Genomic DNA, 7,413 nt, shown 5'->3' with positions numbered 1-7,413 from the left:
ATTAGAAAGGGGACTTTTCATGTTTACAAGGAGCAAAGTCTATATATGAATACTAACTGAAAAACATTAAGTTATCTTAGACACTGTAATCATCTATCTAGCCATATTCCTGAAATGATGGGTTATGGTGGATAGTAAACAGTTAAATAGCTCTCCCTGCTGGATAATATAGGGATTGCAGAGCACTTGACAAACAAATTGTACCTGCAAAGTTTTTATTTTTATAAATTTTGAAGTTTTACATTTATAAAAGAAAATAATATTATAAAAACATATAAATATATAATTTCAGAATAAAAGTTTATAGTTGCTTTAGTCTCCTATCCAGAGAAAGTAATAGTAATAATAATAGTAACATTTGCTGGTAGTTTACTATGTGCTGGTAAGTGTTTCATACCCATCTAGTGAGGTGTGTACTACTCTCACTGTCATATAGATGAGAAGTTTGGGGAATGGTAAAGTTAAGTAGCTTGCTCAAGACTGCGCAGTGTCTGACTTGCAAAGGCACACTCCAGTGTAGACAGTCTGACACCACAGACAGTGCTATTTACAATAACTCCTCATAGGAGTTTGGAATATAGTTCTCCAAAATTCTCCTTCTTTCTCTCCTTCTTCTTTCCTTCACAAACATCCCACCCACAACAGTTTTCTTCCAAACTGTAATGGAGTTATGCTCATATAAGCTGCTGTGGTCTCACTAGTAAACCAACGTGACAGGAGTGTGATAAAACAGGTGACAGTAGAATAAGCACTGAACAGAACTCAGGCAACCTGAGTTCTAGTTCTCACTGGCCCTGTGTTTCCCCTCTAACCCTTGTCCAATCTCTTTTTCTCCCCTGCTCAGGCAAATGTCTAATTATCTCTACTCTCTCACCCCTTTTTCCTTCCTCAGGCAAATGTAATCTCTCTTCTACCCAGTGATGTGATGGGAAAAGTTTAAACAGTTAACTTTGTGAAGAAAAAAAAAAAAATTGGTTTATAGCGTTTGCCAATTTCCATGGTGTAAATACTTCCCCATGGCTGATTTCCAGCTACTAACTTACTGTCACTGAACACAGAGTTTGGAAGAAATATCTCTCAAGCTGGTAGGAGCACACCACTGCGTTTACTCCCATATCCTATGAAAACTGCTCTATTTTTCAAAGGTCACCAGTAAGCTCATATTTGCCAAATTTAATGGATATCATTGGACTCTTTGATAATTGGATGTCTCCCTTCGTGAAACTTTCTACATTATTGGCTTCTTTAAAGATGTTAAACCTAGTGCCTAAAGACCACCAGGAACACACCTATAGTCAAATAAAGTTGGATTTATTAATCCTCACTGCAGCAAGGGAGACTGCAAACCACGGTACACTCTGGAGGATGTCTCAGTGAGAGAGTGTCTGGAGAACCTTGGCATTCCATTTTGGGTTTTTTTTGGTTGAGTTTGGGGCGGTTTCAAGGAGTTGGGTTTTTTTTTTAGTTATATCATATTGGGAAGACCAATATATTTTGTGGTTGCTTGGTATTTTTGTTTTTTCTGTGTTTAGATCTGATTATGGAATAGTTTTGTTTTTTGTCTTGTTCTGTCACAATCACAGAGTGACCTTGTCTGATCTTCATATTCTGTGAAATTATTTATGCTTACATTGAACCATCATGGCCTAGCTTTTGGTTGCCAGGTCAACTATCAACTGTCAGGAATTGCTGGGGTTTTTTTGTTTTTTATTCCCTTTCTCATTAGCTCTCCAGTGTTGGATTTTCTGGGTTTCTATTTTTGTACAACTCTTTTGTTCATTCTATACACTTTCTTTGTATTACACCATCCATTTTCATGATTTCAACCCCTACTTACGTACTCATGACTTGCAAACATATGTGTCTTTAGCCCACACTTTTTCTCCATGCTTCAAACTTTTATATCCAACTTCCAGCAAGATGGCAGCACCTGAATTCTCTCTCAAACACTTTAACCTCAGTCACTATAGAGTTCAAATGGCCCTCTCTTCTCCTAAACCATTATCTTCTTTCTGTAGCCTCAATAAAACCTCCAGAATCTTAGTCACCAAAATTGAAACTCTAAGATCATCCTTGGCTTTTTTTTCTTATATCCAATTTAAATCCAGTAATTGAAAGTTCTGCCGCCTACCCTACTTCCAAAATATTTCTACAATGCAGACTCTCTGCTCCATTCCTGCCATTCCCGCTCTGGTTCATTTGCGTTAACTGCCCGGCTGTCTCCTAACTGTTCTCCTTGTCTCCCTTTCTCCCAAATCCATCTTCCACAAGACTACTAAGATGATCCAGCTAAGCGTGCATCTGACCCTGTCACTCTCCTTCATGTACCCTCTCTGATTCTTCATCACATCTACCATGTAGAGTGAGATTCCTAAAAGAGACACAAATTCCTCCAAGGGCAGGCCCCTGTTAGCCTCTTCAGTCTCTTGTAACCTCCGCTTGCCTTACACTTTCCAGTCTTTTTTTTTTTCTCTCACATGCACAACACTGTTTGCCTTCCTATCTTAGGTTATTCCATTTTTTTTTTTTTTTTTTAGTTTCAAGTAAACAGTATGTTGGTTAGACATTTATATAATTTATGAAACAATCCCCTTGATTACTCTTTCTTCCTTCTGGCTCTACACCTAGCCATTACTTTACTGCTGACTGCATTCCCTATGCTGTGCTCCTCATCCCGGTGACCATCTATCAATTACTAATTTGTACTCCTTTAACTCTTCATCCCTTTCTCCCAGGCCCCCACCCCCCACCCTTCTGGCCATTACCAGATTGTCCTCTATATTTGTGAGTCTGTTTTCAACTCGTTTGTTCTTTTTGTTCCTTGGGTTCTGCATATAAGCGAAATTATATGGTATTTATCTTTATCTGACTTATTTCACTCAGCATAATAACCTCTAGGTCCATCCATATGGTTGTAAATGATAGGATTTCATTTTTATGGTTGAGTAATATTCCATTGTATATATGAACCTTAACTTCTTTATCCAATCGTATGTTAATGGGCATTTAGGTTGCTTCCATATCTTGGCTATTGTGAATTCTACTGGACTTTTAAGATCTGCTTCAGACCCTATGTCTCCTAAGAAGACTTCCCTGAATCTTGGCATGTTCCCTATAGTCCTATCTCTAATCTAAGGTAACCGTGTGTTCTTTTGCTATGTTCTCAGAACACTTGAAATCTATGTACCAATAACTTTGTTATATAATAATCTTTATTATGTCCTTGTTAGACTATGGGATCCTTGAAGAAAGTGACTCTGTATCCCCAGCACCTCTTCTAATGCAGTGTTAAGTAATAGTTTGATGAATGAATGAATGAATGAATGAATGAATAGCTGTCGATAGCTGTTAACCTGTGAGATTTAGCCTCTCTGAACTTCAGTGCATTCACCATTTTTGAGGTGAATCCAAATTGAAAAATATAAATTTATTTAGAACAGTAGATGGCAGTAGAACATTGTTTTTCAGCATAGCATTTGCAATTGACCAAATACTTACAGGAAAACTAATAGTCATATAGTATAATTTTTAAAATGCCTCTATACTTTAGTTAATAACACTGCTCATATTGGTTCATTCATTGTAGCAAATGTAGCATATATTAACATTGTAGCAAATGTTAATGTGGGAAACTGGGTACAGGGGTTTTTGGGAACTCAATACTGTCACAAGTTTTCTGTAAATCTGAAATTATTCTAAAAATTAGTTATTTCTTTAAATACCTCTATATTGCTTGGTATATAATTTTTCTTATACAAAAAATATGAAAAATCCAATATTAATCATTTTCTTTGTATAAATTAATTATGAAAACTCCCATGTCAATAATTAATCTTCAGGTTTTAAAAATAAGTTGTTAGATATCCAGAAATAAAGGTTATTTATTTAAGTATATAAATAAGTAATGCTATTTATATTTAATTGTTCTGTTGTTATAAATGTATTATATACTGATTTTAGAAAATTTGAAGAAAACGAAAAGTATAAAGAAGAGGAATCATTCATAGATAATCACTTTTTTTTTTTTTTTTTTACCAGAGGAAATTGCTGCTAATATTTCGGCATGATTTTTAGACATTTTACTCTGCATGTTCTAATAGTTGAGACCCTCCCTGGCTTCTAGCAACACACATTCTTCTGGTTTCTTCCTACTCTTTTGGAAGCTTCTTCCCTCAGATCTGAATTCTAGCCTGTGAAGTTCATCAGCGCTTGGTCCCCGCCCCCTCTTCTTCCTCCTCTTTTCCCCTTTAGATGACCTTAACTATTTCTGTAGCTTAGATACTATGCTGTAAAATAAAAGTTCCAAGTTTATTTCTACTCCGGACTTCTAATATTCACCAAGTTGAATGTCTCACAGGCATCTCAAACTTAAAACAGCCCAAACTGAGCTCTTGTACCCCCAAATGTATTTTTCTTACTTTGTTGTTGTCTTTCCCATATTAATAAATGGTACCAGCATCCACCAGCTTCTTAGAAGCCATCCTCAACCCACTTACCCCACATCCAACCCATCAGAAAATCTTTAGCTGCCACCTACAAAAATATATCTCAAATCCATGCAACTTTCCCAAGTTCATTATCACTACCTTAGTAGAAGCCACTATCCTTTCTTACCTGGACTGCTATAATAGCTTCTTAATTTATTTGCTATCTTCCACTCTTACCCTCTAGAGCAGCCAGAGAGATGTTTAAAGATACAAATTACTTCCCTACTTAAGGTTTTACCAAAATGACAATGGCCATGGCACCTGGATTGAAACTTACACTCCTTGTTGTGGGATCCATTAGCTGGTTGGTCCCTACTCATTTCTATTAAAAGAATTGGTGTGGCTTTTGTCTCCTGATCGAATTTAGACTGATGCAATTTTTAATTAACAAAAAGCATAAGAAAGAACATTTTAAATCCTCATAATCTCATCACCTTTCTCAGAGATAAACATAGTTAATATTTCAAAATATTTCTACTTCTAGTCTTTTTTTCTATATGGACATACACACACATACACACACTCATATATGTACATGTATATATATTATATATACTTCTGTTTTTACAAAATTAAACTCTAAGTGTAACATATCCTGTTTTTTCTCCACTTCATAGGTGAAATATGAATATTTTAAAATTCTTGATACACTTTGCCAAATAACTTTTCCGATTACATTTACCACCAACAGAATTTAATATCTAACTTGTCCTACCTTTGCTACCTTTAATTATTTTCCTTGTTTGGATTTTTATATTTCTGTGTCTTACTGCTTATAACATTTGTTTCTCCAGAAAGCATTTATTGAGTTCTTCTCATGCACACAGCCCTGTGCCAAGAAGTAATCTAGAAATACACACAGGACAAGGTCCCATAGCCCACACCCGCTACCTCCACCCCGGTGCTCAGGGTGTTAGGAAGGTACTGTCGCCAAGTGATGCTGATGCCAGTGCAGCCTGTTGTCCTAATGAAGGGCTGTGGCTGGGGCTATGGGAGCAGAGAGCAGTCGCTCTTGACTTCAGAGCTGTCAGCAGTTATTAAGAGTCGGGGACAGGACTGGTTCAGGCTCATTTGTTCTCTGTGACCTAATCCTAACTAAAATCCAGTTTTAAACCTTGCCCTAAAACCAGTCTGGCAACTTTCCAAAAGGGACTCATTGACAGGCTTTCAATGGGTGGGAGCAATGAACATTTGTTGAAAATTGCTATATTCTGAGGACTTCACAAATTTAAATTATTACAAGTAATATCTCTTTAAATTCTCACAACTAACTGCAAGTTAGATGCTGTTATGCTCGTTTTCAGATAAAAAAATTGAAACTGAGCAATTAAGTAAATCACCTTAGTAAATAAAGGGATTCAAACTGCAATCTCTTTGCTGCGATGTTCATGCTGTATCCACTTCATCGCACTGATGTCATGATCTCTGAGCTGAGATAAAAGTTGTTCCTTATGTAAGCACAGCATTCGGAACAAAAAGAAAATAGAGTTAATGAAAGGTTAGTATAGACATATACTAGATATGGATAGTGGTTAAATCTCAACATCAATTCCAGGTTATGAAAGTCACTAGGTAGACAGAGAATGACACTGAGCTCAAATGATGTTTTCTGGAACCCAAAAGTTTAATTAGAAATAATAAACACTAACATTTATTGAATGCTTCAAGGTATGTGGCACTATTCTTAATACATCATATGTATTATTTTTTTTTACTCAGAACGACCCTCGGAGGTAGGTACAATTATATCTACTTTGCAAATAGGGATACTGAGACACAGATAGTTTAAGTTACTTGTTCAATACTCAGCAAGCTGGTATTAGAGCTAAGATTAGAATCAGAGCCCAGACCAAACAAGCTTCTTGGTCTCAGGCCTCAGCACCTGACCACTATGCAAATAATAATAATAGCAGCTGACATTTATATAGCACTTACTATATGCCAGTCCTTCTTTTAAATACACACTAATTTCTCTTATCCTCACAGTATCATGAGCAATGTACAATTATTGCATTTGTGTTACTGATGAGGAAACTGAGGTACAGAGAAGCATTGGCTCTTAAAGCTCACATAGAATACTAAATAAATTAGAAGGATATCTTTTCCTAGATAGCACAGCTAGTAAGTGGCGGAGCTGGGCCTCAAACCCAGACATTTTAGCTGCAGAGTCTGCGCAATGAACTCCTAAAACTCAATTTTCGTGTGCATATTCTTAGATTTATCGGAGTACATTTGAAATGTGTAGAGCAAACCCAGTTGTCAGTATATATTTTAAGACTCTGTTTCTCTCTCCAAACCAATTCCAGAGTGTGTTCATTCTCACTCTCTTGCTCTCTCCACTGTAAAGATGATTATTATGCTCCTGGGATACTGATTAAAATGAAGGTTGTATATTTCAGGGTTATTTCAGCCTGGAAATTTTCCAATAAGCGGTCAGCTGAGACCTAAATGTGTAAATACATGCCCTTAAAATACACTTTTAAAAAATATATACGTACAAGATAGGGAAGGAGATGAGAAAACACAGGTCCAGGTTGAACACAGTTATATTAAAAATTATGCAAACTTGTTTTGTTAATGAGTTGAAGAGACCATCAATATTTGGGAGACTTGTGTGTGAAAAATTCACATATTTCAGTCTTTTTCCGATATGGACATTTTGCTTTATTTGGAACTTTCTGTGAGTTCTTCCTGCTTACTTCCGAAACACTATGTTAGGCCACCTAGCCCAACCCATGATGGTCCTGTGTCCTGCCTCTACACAGGTTTCCATCTTGTCCCCCAGACTTAGATAGACACCTCCAGAGAATACAGACTTTTCTGTGTTCCTTCAGCATCTACTTAATCAGCCAGGCTCCATGTCTCTTGATTTTAGAAGATAAAATTGCCAAATAATAAATTGCATTGTCATGTGAATAAAAAATGA

The sequence above is a fragment of the Pteropus vampyrus genome, unplaced genomic scaffold (assembly GCF_000151845.1).
Source record: "Pteropus vampyrus isolate Shadow unplaced genomic scaffold, Pvam_2.0 Scaffold24, whole genome shotgun sequence".
NCBI lineage: Eukaryota > Metazoa > Chordata > Mammalia > Chiroptera > Pteropodidae > Pteropus > Pteropus vampyrus.
This window is presented reverse-complemented; position numbering follows the sequence as displayed.